A 15,000-nucleotide genomic window follows, 5' to 3' on the forward strand; every position below is an offset into this window, starting at 1 on the left:
CTTGAGACCCTTGGCATTGTCTAAATCAACCACCTAGAGTGGAATATCATGAAGATTCAGCTTGCCTTTTTTTTTTTTTTTTTTTTTTTTTTTTTTTTAAATACGCCATGTACAGGAATTAGATTGACTTTGGGATATCAAATAATGGAACATCGTTAAAGAAAACTGGAATTTTTGATTAATTTAATGGAAATTACTAAATAATTATGTATATTTTCAAGGAGAGCATTATAAATAAAGGTAGTCAGTAGCAATTGGAGCAGCATCTGCACCTATCTTTGCTAATATAGTATTGTGGTACTGGGAACTAAATCATGTTTTAATAGTGAATTTTTTAAATTTATAGTACAATTTTAGGTTTTTGGGTAATTTATTGGTTTTATGGAAGGGTACAACTGAAAAATTATACAACTTTTTAAAATATTAACAGCAGAGTTGACTTTTTGAAATTTCACAAGAAAAAAAAAATTAATGTTCTGCTATGTAAAGATAGATACAAGTTATTTTCCTCCAATAATTTTAGGAAGGAAAAATTGGTGGAATAGTTACTTGCACTTCAGTAGTGCCCAACCCTGTGGCAAAAGCAGATTCCCTTCAGGTGATCCAAGTTTTAAAACCTAGAACATTCTGAATGGAGATCTCCATACAGTGCACAACAGGAAATTTTCCTTTTCCTCACTGTAGTGTGATTTCAGAGTTTGTATATTTAAATAGCATGGGTTGTGGACAGCATTCGGGATTTTTTTTTCTTTTTCTTTCAGGTGTTAGAAGTTTTGAAACTTCTATCATACGGTCTCGGCCATATGAAATTATAAGTTTTACAACTTTGATCATCAGAAGTAGATCTGGCAATAGCATAATTTAAAGGTCAATGTACCCAACTTCCTCAAATAGTACCAGATGATTTAATTTCTGAATATGAAACTTAAAAGTTAAAATGGCTGTCTACTGAGAGAGGGTTAGGAAGGTAAATTTGGTTGAAGAAATAACCAATCTAATTTGTGAGGGATCAGGGAGTTTTTGCCTATTGCTACAAGTAACAACAAGGAGAGTATAGTAGATTTTAAGACTGCTACATTGTTTTAGGATAATATTTTTATCCATTTATCAGAATTGGTGAAAACTGTATTTTGCCATTTTATTATATGTATGTATACAGTGGAAATAAAAACTGTACACCCCCCTGTTAAAATGCTAGGTTTTTGTGATAAAAAAATGAGACCACAATAATTTCAAAACTTTTCCCAGCTTTAATGTGACCTATAACCTGTACAATTCAGTTGAAAAACATATCAGTTATGGGAAAAAATATAAAAAAATTAACGTGCAATAAAGCTGGTTGCATAAGTGCACACATGCACACCCTTAAATACTTTGTTGAAGCACCTTTTGATTCAATTACAACAGTCTTCTTGGGCAGGAGCTTATCAACATGGCACATCTCGACTTGGCAATATTTGCCCACTCTTGTGCAAAAGCACTTAAATATGTCAGATTGTGAGGGGCATCTCTTGTGCACAGCCATCTTCAGGGTCACCCCACATATTTTCTATTGGATTTAGGTCTGGGCTCTGGCTGGGCTATTCCAAAACTTTAGAATGGCTTCATCAGAAGAAAATTATTGCTGACTTTGACGTATGCTTGGAGTCATTGTCATGTTGAAAGGTGAAATTCCTCTTCATCTTTCTAGCAGATGCCTGAAGGTTTTGGGCCTAAAGTCATTGGTAAACTGTTCACAATTCCCTCCACCTTAACTAAAGCCCCAGTTCCTCCTGAAGAAAATCAACCCCAAAGCATGATACTGCCACCATCATGCTTCACCATGTGGATGGTGTTCTTTTGGTGATGTAAAGTGTTGTTTTTGCATCAAACGTAACTTTTGGAATTGTGGCCATAAAGTTCAACCTTGTTCTCAGACCATAACACATTTTCCCACATGCTTTTGGGAGACCATGTATTGCTTTGCAAATTTTAACCAGGCCTGGATGTTTTCCTGTGTAAGAAAAGGCTTTTGTCTTGCAAGCCTATCCCATAGTCAGACATATGGAGAATACGGGAGATTGTGACAATCAGTACTTGCCAGAAATTCCTGAAGCTCCTTCAGTGTTGCTGTAAGTCTATTGTCAGCCTCCCTGACCAGTTTTCATCTAGTCTTCATCAGTTTTGGAGGGACGTCCAGTTCTTTGCAATGTCACTGTTGTCCCATATTTTTTCCTCTTTTGATGACTGTCTTCACTGTGTTCCATGGTATATCCAATGCAGCGGAATTTTTTTGTACGCTTCTCCTGATCGATACCTTTCAACAATGAGATCCCTTTGCTGCTTTGTAAACTCTCTGCAAACCATGGCTTTTGCTATAGTAGATAACTGTAAATGTCAGGAAAATCCTACTAGGACAACTGAACTTTATTTTGGGTTCATCGGAGTTTCTAATTGATGGCAGGTGTTCTCTAGGGCATTTAATGGAAATAATAACTGTAGAATGGCAGGGTGGTTTATTTAGCACAATGCATGACCTGTTTGGTATTCTACATAGAAAGAAAAAGACAGAAGACATGAAGGTTTACATGTTATAAAAAGGAAAACAGAAAAATGTCTTTTTAAGCATAATAATGAATGTAAATATGAAGTTTTTTTTTCTTTGGAAAAGTTACAGAATATTAGTGGAGGCAATTGAGAGTCGCAGAAAATAAAATGGAACTTCAGTGTCAAATTACAGTAAATGCCATACAACACCCAGGTATTAATGACAAAGTATTAAAAGTTATTAGTTTTAAAAGATGATGAAATGATTATGCTTTTGAGATTTGATTTACATTATAATTAAGAGATATGTCAAATACATAAATATACTACAAAAATAAATAAGCAAGTATTTTATAAAAGCAGAAACTTAGGAGGAAATTTATTGTGAAATGAAATAAGTAATATCTTAGAAACTAAATTTGATGGTGGATGATTTAATAAGATGCAAGTAAAAACTATATAAAAAGGAGGCATGTCTAATCTTAGTTATTCTGATGAAGCTTGACATTAAAGTATTTAATGCAACACATTTTAATTGATTAATACAGTATTTGGATGGCTAGGCAGCCTTTTTTTTTACCACTGTGCTTTGGAAGTTATTTTGTCATCATTTTCACTGCTCTATGAAACTCTACTTGTGCTATGAACCTGGGTCATAGTTTGAGTGGGTGGGCTGGTCCTTGGACCATTTCATTTAATCAATCGTTTTTGTTAGAAACATTAAGTCCACAACTGTGTATTCTAAATTATGAACTAAATTGCGGGTGGAGTAGCAACTTTCCCAAGTAGCACCGAATCTGAAAAAGTCAGAGGCTTCTCCATCATACCAAAGCAGAACTAGAAGATGTCAGAAATATAAAATAAAAAACTCAGTCAAGTGAAAATTTTTAATCCAAGTTAGAAAACTGTATGCCACAAAAACCAGCAGCAGAATGACATGTAGTTTCGATTGTCCTAAAAGACAGAGAAACTGCTAAAGGTTGGTTCATAGTAAATTGCATTAAGGTTGCTCAACAAATTATGTACAAAATTATTGAAAGGTTGCTGACATACAGTGAATGTTGTAAAGTTCTTACAGTATGCATTGGAAAAAAAATGTTGCAGTATATAGTATGTGCTTGCGAATAGTGAAAGAAATTAATGAAGCAAAGAGCAAGTATGGCATATTTGTAGTAAACTTAAATGCAAAAATGAAACCAATATACTAAAGGTAGTGTCAAGCTACCTGCGACTTGGAAAGAGTTTAGGAAAGTCTCCCCGGTAAGAACATTTTACTGGTATACAGCAAGTTTTAAAATACAGTGCAATTTAAGAGTGAGAGAGTACCTGATAGAAAGCTTGGGAAATACTCTGTGGTCAGAAAAATAAATAGAATCCTGAAGAAACTTTTATCCCAATTTTCTGAGGAAGCAAGGTCAGACCATGTTAAAGCATGTAAACTGGAGTGTAGCAAGAAAAAATAAAAGTGTGGCACTAACGTTTTTGAGAAAATATGCCAAGCAGTTCCGTGGTATGACACACAAATTTTTATCAATTTAAATTAAGTACTAAAGAAACTAGGGACTCAACAGTATAGTGTTCCTGAAAATTCAGATGCACAGGAAAAAAAAAAACTAATATTTTTATAATGTGCTGTTTGCCCTGTAACTAGAAACATTAAATTCCTCTAATGGAGTTGGACATGTCAATGAATTATAGATTTTTTTAAATAAAGTAATCCAATGAAGGAGGAGACTTTTGCAATACAATAAAGTTGATTTTTAGAAAGGCTGCTGTGGTGCAGCCGTTAGCGTTGTCACCTCACAGCAAGAGATTCTCCCATAAGATTCTCGGCTGGAGCATCTTCTGTGTGGAATCTCCATGTCCTCCCCACAGTCAAATGATGTCTAGAAACATGCAGGTAGGTGTGCACGTGAATGGGTGTGCCTTCTTTGAAGGTTGGGTGTCAGGCTGGTAACTCTGCATGGTAAAAATCAACTGCCAATCATTAGCAGACTGGAGTTCTGCTGTGAGGACCCCTAACCGGGTTAAGCTGAAAGACATACATACAGTTAGAAGTGATTAGTTTTACCGTGCACGCAGTGAAATGAAAAACTGCTGACAAAATTCAGAGTATGGTATGTTGCAACAGAGAAAATATGTAGTCTTTATGTGAATCAGACATTTACTAACACTTGTGAATTGTCCCGTGTTTAAAACAAGTGAAACATCATCTGTTCATGCTGAAGAGAACTCTAATGCTCATCAAAACATTCACCAATTTCTATCAAAAAGGTGTGTGCAAACCCTGCTTGCAGAGCAGTGAAAGTGTGCAGTGTATGGAAAGTATTGACAAATGGAACTTTGTTACTGATAGCACCTACAAAGATCAGTGCTGTACAAAGTGTGTAGTGTCATACAGCACAACTTTGGACTAGAACAAGTCTGAGGAGTAGCACACTTATGGTAAAGGTGTACAAGCTATACAAATACAACTAAAGTCTTCTTGCACTGAACAGTCAGTACAAAGGCACTAGTATACCTACAGTGTTATTTTCTTTATGCCCATATGGAGACTTGCTTGAATATAAGGGGGTCTTTGTGGCAGTTAAAGGATATCCCAGCGAAAAGGTCCTTTGCTGGGGATATACTAAAGATATGCAGCAAAGCTCATCTGCATGACCAAGTCGCTTTATCAAGATACTGGTGACTTTTTGTGAAAGTTAAGGTTGGTATAAGATGCTCATTAACATTTGAACACTCCGAGAAGGAAAGGGATGTTCACTGCTTTTGTAAAGCAAGAAAGATGTGCAAATTCCAGAGGACAACCCCTTCTGTCCCAGAGATAGTTTTACTGCTTGCTGTATAAAACAGGAGTGTTTCATCCCCCCCCCCTGTATTGTGCTCTAATCATCCTATCCCATTTGGGCAGAAATTGGCCTTAGCCATATTATTTTTGAGAATTGTATATTGCACCTAACTGGGATCATACCACAAGTTTGAAATGATCTATGCATGGGATAAAACATTTAGGAGCAGCCTCCATCTGTTAGTAGTACAGGGGCAGCTCTGTGGTAAATTGTCTGGTTCCCATCCAGAGATCCAAAATGTGCTTGAATATGGAAAGGGATGTGGATGGGGAGCCTATTCCAGAGCAACAGTATCCTCCGATATTTACCTGTCCCACCAGCTGCTCTGTTGATTTTGCAGAAGAGGTTTAGATCACCTGACAAGAGTAAATGATGTACTTTCACTTGCTTATGTGCAATAAATCCATCAGTACTGGGTTGGAAGATGCCTTGTATGCCAGACGCAGCTCACCTCTTAGCAGTCTGTAGGATACAGAGTATAGTGAAAGGACTAAGTTGGTCCATGTAGGGCATGTTATTTAGGCCTTGTATCCTTTTAGTAAAGATGTGTGAGAGTTCCAGTTGTTCCATGCGTCTGGACAGATGCTATACTCAATAATAGTCCCACACAGTGCTATAGTACCGCAAAATGAGAATGCTTTGAATCAGAATATTTCAAAGAGGCAGGAGCAAATGGACATTTGTACTCAGGAGTTTCAACTATTTCGGAAAAACTTCAGATCAAAATGAGGACTTCAAATGTTCTAAAAAATAACTAAAATACATAAAGCTGAAGAGCAGAGCGTTTTTCGAGTGTGATTTTAAGAAACTAGTACTTATAAATCTGAAAAGGTAGTTTCAGAAACTCAGCTTAAAGAGCAAATGAAAATAAATGAGACAGCACAACTCTAAAAAATGGTAAGAGCATTAATTGAGAGTAAACAAAGAACCAGGAGGCATTGCTATTAGTCGTCTGCTTAAACGATGGAACAGATAGATTCTAAAAATCAAACAATGGGATTGGTACAAGAACGAGATCCTCGAATTATCTGCAATGTTTGCAAAACCAAAGACAACAAAACTGAAGAAAATAAGCACACAATTTTAGAGATTATAGACCCATCAGTGCAAGAATTCATATATGGCTTCACCATGTAGGCCTTTTTCAGTAGTGAAATCCGGTTTTACAAATGGTTTATGGCAATACTATCAAAAACACTGGCAAGATGCATTCCAAGGCTGACAATACCCACCTGAGGTATATTCAACATGGCAAATGTGACCTCTTAGAAATAAGAATGGCATTACAGCAGTACACCTAGAGAGGAATAAATTACTGTGTCTTACTCCTAATGCAAAAAAGGCCTCTGATAGGGTGGAGGGGTTTTACTTAATGCAGGTACTTTGAGAATTTGGGATTTTGAAGGAATTTCTTGAGCTGGTCTTTGCTACATACCAAGCATCCACTGCCAAAATTAATGCAAACCTGGTTTTGCCTTTTAATTTACCAAGAATAAGTAAAGGTTGCCCTCTACCAGTTTTTTTTTTTTTTGTTTATATTTGTAGCCCAAAGCAGCCATGGAAATGCATCCAAATTTGCCCCACGTAGTAATGTATTATAATCCAATCCTTAACCCTAACCCCATACATAATCTTACAAAAGCCCTTTCTGTAACCATCCCTACTCCAGACACTCAAAGCATGGACAACATAAAACACATGTGTGCGCGCAGACAAAAAATGCTCTTATCTAGCCTTAACCCACAGCCTCTTAATTTTTGTGTGTGTATATCTACATTTGTGTATCCCCTAGCTTAGTCCTAACTGTAGCCTGCAAACACTTGCATATAAATCATACCCTCCTAAACTTGAAAAAGCATTCAAAACATTTGACATTAGAAGAAACCGCATACCACACACCCACTTTTGAGTTTGAACTTCTGTCTTTCGGCATTGGAAAAAGATGGATCAGAAAGATGTTTTCACACACAGTCTATCAACCAAATAACTTCAGTTTATGTGATCTAGTAAGAAAGATATTTTTGTCAACTATATCAGCATATCATTTGCAAACAAAGTCAGAGAAATTATACGAACGGATTATTAATTTAAATAAATTTAGTGGGTTTTCAGGTTATAAAATATAAAACAGTAGCAACTACAAACTTTAGACTATCAGGTTCTGAAGCAAAATGACCTGTGGCAGACTATCAATGACCTAAGAATTTGTTTAGGACATAGGGCTTGGAACACTCTGTCAATAAAGTATGCAGTACTGAAAAAAGGTAAGAGACTTTTGTAGATAGAATAAGACATAGTTGAAATTAAGCCAGAGGAGATTAGGTTCTGCATTTTTTATTCCCCTCTTACTACACATTTGAAGTATCTCCATTGGAAATACCAGGTTGCCCTGAAAAAAAAAGTTGGTAATCTAATATCAGACTAGGTCTGGGATGGAGGCCAAAATTAATGGAAAATGCATTAAATGGCCTATGGCTCTCACTATAAAGGTCCTGCTCCCAAGACAAGGTAATGTGAGATTCAGAGATGTTAACTGGAAAAAGAAGACCTCATTATCAAATGATATGCAGATCTCTCAACTGCAATTGCACCCACAGCAAGCATATCATTACTGATCTACATGTGATGGTAGTAAACTACAAACCATTAAGACCATATCATCACACACACAGTCCCTATACCTAACACACCCTAACTTGTCTTCCCTCCCAAAGTTCCCTCAACCCAAACTTGCTTTAACAGTTTTGCCTATTGGCTAGTGTGCGTTTCCTCCCACCCCCAAACACTGTAGTAGTTTTTATGTGCTATTATGGGACAGTTGTAGAATCCCTGGTGTGTTGCATTTCTCCCCAACCACTAACCCCATAGCATTTGCTGTCAGTACCATAAAGACAAGTTAATTGTATCCTTACTGGCTAATATTTCCCCTCCACTCCAATCCCAACACCAAGACTGGAGCCAATGAGGCACTTCAAGGATAGAGAGTCCAGTCTGGATCTAGTGTGGATCCCATCATCCCCATCTCTCATGTGGGTGGTCATGGTAGGCGGCTGAACATTTTTAGCCATGTTGTTGTACTGAGAGTGACAGTACTGGACTGTACTGATTTACAGAGCAGAGTGATTTTTTCAATTACTCTGCATTTAGGTGGCTTACAGGAGTCAGTTCCAATGACACAGCATGTGTCTAATTAGCATACGACTCACCCCAAACTGCCTCATTAGAATGCAGCATGGCCATAGGGCCAGTACTATGCAGAGCTACATGGTACCATGCAGCACCATGCTAGAGTAGGTGCTGAATATCAAAAAGGTATCACAACCTGTACATGAAGATGTACATAGTGTTACCTTCACAACCCCCACACCCTCCACGTTAAACTGATAAATATTAATGCTAACCTCATCTTTGAGATTTGTCTCATTTACAAAGCTGTGCAGTTGGAATATGAAACTAAATGGAGAAGGTTAACATGGTGAGAATATAATTAATTGAGATGGTTTTTTTGATGAATATATTATGCAGAGAGTGGATCCACTGCATGTTAAAGCAAACTATACAGACCTTTAGTATTATTAGAAAAGCTATCCCCCAATTCTTGCTACATGTATATTTTGTCCATTACAAATAGTAAAGTAATTGTCCCAAGGGAGGGTCACAGACAGAGGAAAGCATAATGTATTTTAAGATTTACCCCTAAATGGGGTACTATGACATAGCACCAAGAGAGATTTCACTTGCCTAATTTTCCAAGGCTGGAGTACAAGTAGTTGATTGATCAGCAAGGATTCTAGAACTGACCATAACTATTAGATACTTCACCCCAAGGGGTGCAGTTAATACTGTAGGGGAGAGGCGAATCCCTAGTAATAAAATTACCAGCCATCACTGCAAATATTCAAGGGACTTTTGAACAAGGTCCCCAAGTATGAGGAGACAGGAGTGGAATAACCTATTATATGCAGTAGTAGATAAGCCAACTTGGAAGTCTAGCTTTCAATCAGAGCCATGGCATCAAATTTAGAAGGTATAGACATTTCCTTACAATGATTCTACGACTTAAACAGGTTTCCATCTATAGAATCTCACTACTGAATACTTTGCAGAAGGTTAAGACAGAGGTTTCCTACACAAGGGTCTCAGTGCCGAAGATACAACAGGAGAAGTACTTGGTACTTCAGAGCCTAATTTCCATCATTCCCAGAAGTTTAGATCTATTAGACTAATTTGGAAAATTTGTTTGCAAGGTTAATTCAGGAAAAGGAAAGGATTTCCAAAATGTTAATGGTATTGTGGTGCAATACAAATTTAAAAATGAAGAGATATTCCCTTTTGCTGCGGTGAACTGTCCAATAAATAATCCACAAACCAAAAGACAGCGGGTTCACCCAGGCTAACACTGTGCTGAAAAGCAAATAAACTGTCTATGCAATCCAGTAAAGAATGTTCTGTTAAAATCCAGAATTTAATTAAAATAATGAAATAAAACAAAATATGAATAAAAATAATAAAAATTAAGTCCCTTGTCCAACGATAAGCGCTTTCGAATAGTTTTTCAGATCGTATAATCAAATGGGACATTCATCTGTATATATAAGCCAGTCAAAATTATTCACCCAATGAGAATAACAGCACCAAGGTCCCAGCCAATCCATGTTTGGATGTCTCAATCTGATTTGCATAAACCGGGTTAACAATACCATTTTCTAAATGAATGCCTCACACAGCTTTACTAATGTTCAGTACTAATGAAATATGCAAAGTAGGTGATGTTAGTAACCAATAGCACTTCCAAAAGTAGTAACAGATGAAGCAGCTATCTTTCATGCATACTTAGAAGCATGCCTCACACTAATGTATTGGAGTCAGAATATTCAAAATTAGGTGAACTAAACAGCCAATAGTGGCTTCCAAAAAACAGCAAGAGACAAATCTGCTAGCCTTCATGTATTCTTATTGAAAAACTTGTCAAATAATCCCAAAAGCAGTATGCATGAAAGCTAGCTGCTTCATCTGCTACTTCTTTTGTAAGTGCTATTGGTTACTAACATCACCTACTTTGCATATTTCATTAGTACTGTACATTAGTAAGCTGTGCGAAGCATCCATTTAGAAAATGGGATTGTTAACCCGGTTTATGCAAATCAGATGAAGAAATCCAAACATGGATTGGCTGGGACCTTGGTGCTGATATTCTCATTGGGTGAATAATTGACTGACATATATACAGATGAATGTCCCATTTGATTATACGATCTGAAGAACTATTCAAAAGCACTTATCGTTGGACAAGGGACTTACTTTTTATTATTTTTGTTCTTATTTTGTTTTATTTCATTCTTTTCAGTAAATTCTGGATTTTACTGGATTGCACACACAGTTTATTTGCTTTTCAGCACAGTGTTAGCCTGGGTGAACCAGCTGTCGTTTGGTTTGTCAATACAAATTTAAGGTGCATTAAATTAGAACACATGCAAATTTTTATGCTATTTGCCAAAAAAATAATACAAAGAAATGGATGTCAAAAAATGTGACAACAGTGACTGAAGTCATTGAATTCAAACTACACTAGAGAAAAAAAGTCACGCAGTCAAAGAGAACTTTATGGGATAAGTATGCATCTAAGTGGTTGCCATGTAGACTGTACAAATATACATATAGATGGCTAATATTGATAAATTCTCATGTTTAGTTTATCAAACTATACTAAGAACTTCTATTATACTGTCATTAAGCCTGGAATGAGCAACAATTAAAACAATCAACTAAGATGGAGTTAAGTACCATAGTGTCAGACAAGCCAGCACTTGTAAAAATAAGCATCTACATAACAATTGTTAAACCAGTTCTTACGTTAAGTGGGAAAATGGACAAAAAAGTTTCAATGTAGTAAAATAAATGTAATGGATAATTCTGAGGATACATGTACTTTTATTGTATCCAAGTAGCAGTTTATGCATAAAAGTGGATTTTTTTTTTTTACAAAACTATTAAATTGGTAAACAGCATTTTCAGCAAAATAGGCTGAAATCTACAACTTTCCACTTATATTTATTAATTGCTTTAAAACAAAGAAACTTCTCTAGCATATCAGAGCATAGACCTCATTACATTACTAAAATACAACAGAGAAAAGATACACAAATTTGAGTAACAAAGAGAGACACAGAACTGGCCAGAAAAAGGCAGGAGTCATTCAATGGCAACTCCCTCATCCTGAGGACAAAGGCAGCCCAATCTGACAATTCTAAAGCCTGGGTATTACAGCACAGCAACATGAAATGCTAGAAAAAGCACTAACCAAGAAATGCTTTCATATACAGTTGCCAGCTTTGCACAAGTACATTAGTAGGCACACAGTGGCCAGTACACTGCTACTAAAGTGGACCACTGGAGTTCTCCAGTCTGAGAAAAAGATGTTCCAGTCTCAGATGTCTGCTCACTAGGCACTGGCCCCAGGGCTGGGCATGGAATCCTTTGGTGGGGAAGTGGGGAGAAGACAAGAGGCTCCAAGGTGACTGTCTAACGAAAAGAACTGGCAGAGAGAAAAATCACTGAAAATAGCTACATATACACCAGTGAAAGAATTTTCCAGAATTATTTCAACTTGTTGGAATTTATTTAAAAAAAGGTCATCCAGCCTACAGAGATAAGGCCCAGACTATGACCACCCAAATCTAGTTTGATTAGGGAGCCCTGAATCTGTGAGGAAAAAGTAAGTGGGTACTGATTATGTGTAGCCATTATCATCTCATCCACCCAGGGGGGGGGGGGCATCTAGATGTGCTACACCACTAGAGAGAGACTAAAGCTGATATGCCATGACACTACATTAACCAGAGCCACTGGATCGCAAAGCAGAGACTGAATGGGCCTGATCTCACATCTTGTGACATAAATTGAGGAGTGTTGGGGAGTTGGTCTAGATTACTTAGTAACAGGAAAAATAGTAATCCAGACTGTAAATTAATGGATAACTGGAAAACATGCAGTTTGGTTGTATAAGAATATTTTTTTTTTCTCTGTAGAACTGGGGCAGCAGTCATCAACAGTAAGTGTTGCTGCTTCTGTCTGGTTCTCCAGTTCAATTCTTACTTGGGGTGTCTTATGTGGAGACTGTATATCCTTCTCCCAGTGTCCACATGAGTTTCTGCCAAGTAAGGCATATTCCTTCCACAGGTCAGAATGGAACCACGTTTTAAAAAGGTGTTTGAAGATCACTAAAGAAAATGACAAAAACTGTAAAACTTACAATATATATTAAAACAATACTAAATATTACCCAATACTATTAGAAAGTGGTAAAAAAAAAATTAATGTAATACAGCCACATATAAAAACATAGGGAAAATTGAATAAATAGCATATCCAGGGAAGCAAAGAATTATACTGGAAATCTAAAGGCAATGAATACTTGCAGGAGAAACTGTCAGTAGCAATATAGTTTACAACTGCAGAAAAAAATGTTTAAACATTAAAAGAAACATCAGCAGTTCTTCTGAATTAACAGGTAATCTAACAATAACATTTAAAATTATCTAACCTTCTTAAAAGGGATGGCACCGTCCATATAAAACTACTAGATAACCTACTGTTTATCTTTCTAGTCCAAATAAGATGCTTGATAGGCTAGGCCATGTAATCAGGAGTATTCCTCCATCTGCCATACAAAGATCAGGTTTAACAATATGGTAGTATGCTGTACAGGAGATGTGCAATACAACAGTACAGAATGATGTACAACATATGACCCACCCCCTGATTACCCTCTAGGAAAAAGCAGCATAGAGGCAAACACTACAATCCAGTTTTGTAAGTGCACACCTTGCAATTAAAGTTTGCGAATACCGACTGCCCTTACATGTAACAGGTATATTGGCCAACACAAGACATACCGAACTACTTAAGCTATTAATATGTTCAATGAAATCCAGGTGCACATCAAGACGACCCCCTAAACGTTTAACAGAACCAAACTAAAATCAAGCCAAGCCGTGCCTGGTTTGTAAGAGAACACTATTCAAAAGTCATATGAAAAAAATATTAAGTTTTCAGGACACCATACTTTCCAATTAAATCTTAACTTAATGTAGTCACCATTTGATGAAAACAGCATTTTTATTTTGACATAAGGATATTATGTTACACACACACACTAAACAAAATGCAGTGCTAGGGGCTTCAGGATGTTTAGAATTAAAAAGCAAAAAACAAGATGGACCCCAGGGTAATTAAAAAGTTCAAATTGCAGCCCACTGATCTGTGTCACAGTCTTATGAAATACACAATAGTACCATACCATTTTTGCAGCAGGTCTCCCACCCCTAATGCATTAGCAGAAGTCAATAGTTTTGGGAAATTTAACTGAGTGTCTTTGAAACAAATGCACACTACCAAAGAAAAATATGTTCTCCCTCAAATTCTGCAGACTTCCTCTTGAACAATCAAGCTGTAGGTTAACAGCCTCTATTAAAGCAAAGTTGAAGAGGTGCAAGCAGGGGGTTGCTTCCAAGTGCTCCTATAAAACTCTTAAGCATTTTTTATCAAATATCTTTATTAAAAACTGTGATTAACAATCTGAGCTTTTACTGCTGTGTTTGTATACAGTACAGCTAATATTTTAACTACACCATGAAAAACAAACATTCAGAAATGTTCAATGCTCAATTAAGATACACAATAGTCATCCTCTCAGTCTTTCATCTCTGTTCAGTTTAGTACAATTTGTTGTCTAAAATAGTACATAGTACTGCGATGGCAGTGCTGCAGTAGTGTTGTTGCCTCATAGCAAGACGTTGTCCCGTTAGATTCTCAGCTAGAGTGTCTTCTCTGTTGAGGCATACGTGAATGGGGCATGCCTTTGTTGAAGGTTATGCGGCAGGGCTGGTAACCCGGTACTTAAAAATCCACTACCAATCATTAGCGGACCAGAGTTCCGCTGTGGCAACCCCTAACCGGGAAAAGCCGAAAGACACAAACAAGTTGCCTAAAATAGTACACAAAATTAAAATGGAACCTAACCGTCAATGTATTTAAACATTATATTGGATCTACTTTGCCTTCATGTAGCCAAAAAATCCTAGTAACACAGGGTACATGATGCTTAAGAGTTTTCAGAAAATCCAGTTCTAATCAAAATTATAACAAATCAGTCCTCATACAAATGGGACCAAAAGTATGCTTAAAGCACTGAATTCAGTGCAGAGCCAGAATACATTTATGCCATTTTATGTAAAATTGTGCATTTTTAACCAATCTTTCTATACTTCATGATTATCTTTTCTCCTTTTCAGTGACTTGAGGTATCACAACCCTGAAACTGCTGCCTCACTGTTCATGAGAAATTTATAACAAGTAGTCCCATGACCTTCCATGGCATTTGTAAATATACCAACAATGAGATCAAACAACAAATGGAGGAAATAAGGCATATCCTAACAATATTATACAATCTCAGTCTCCTAACTCATTTCAAATAAAAAAAGGTGCACAAAACCACTTTTTGCAGGAGGCAAGCCTCCATGGATCCTACATATGCTTGAAATTCTAACTATAGTAACTTTCAAATCACAAAGCAGTGCTGCACAACATGGAGAGCTCTACCCAAACCATTGCTAACAGACCT

This window comes from Protopterus annectens, chromosome 9.part0 (assembly GCF_019279795.1).
Source record: "Protopterus annectens isolate FY-2018-M chromosome 9.part0, PAN1.0, whole genome shotgun sequence".
NCBI lineage: Eukaryota > Metazoa > Chordata > Ceratodontiformes > Protopteridae > Protopterus > Protopterus annectens.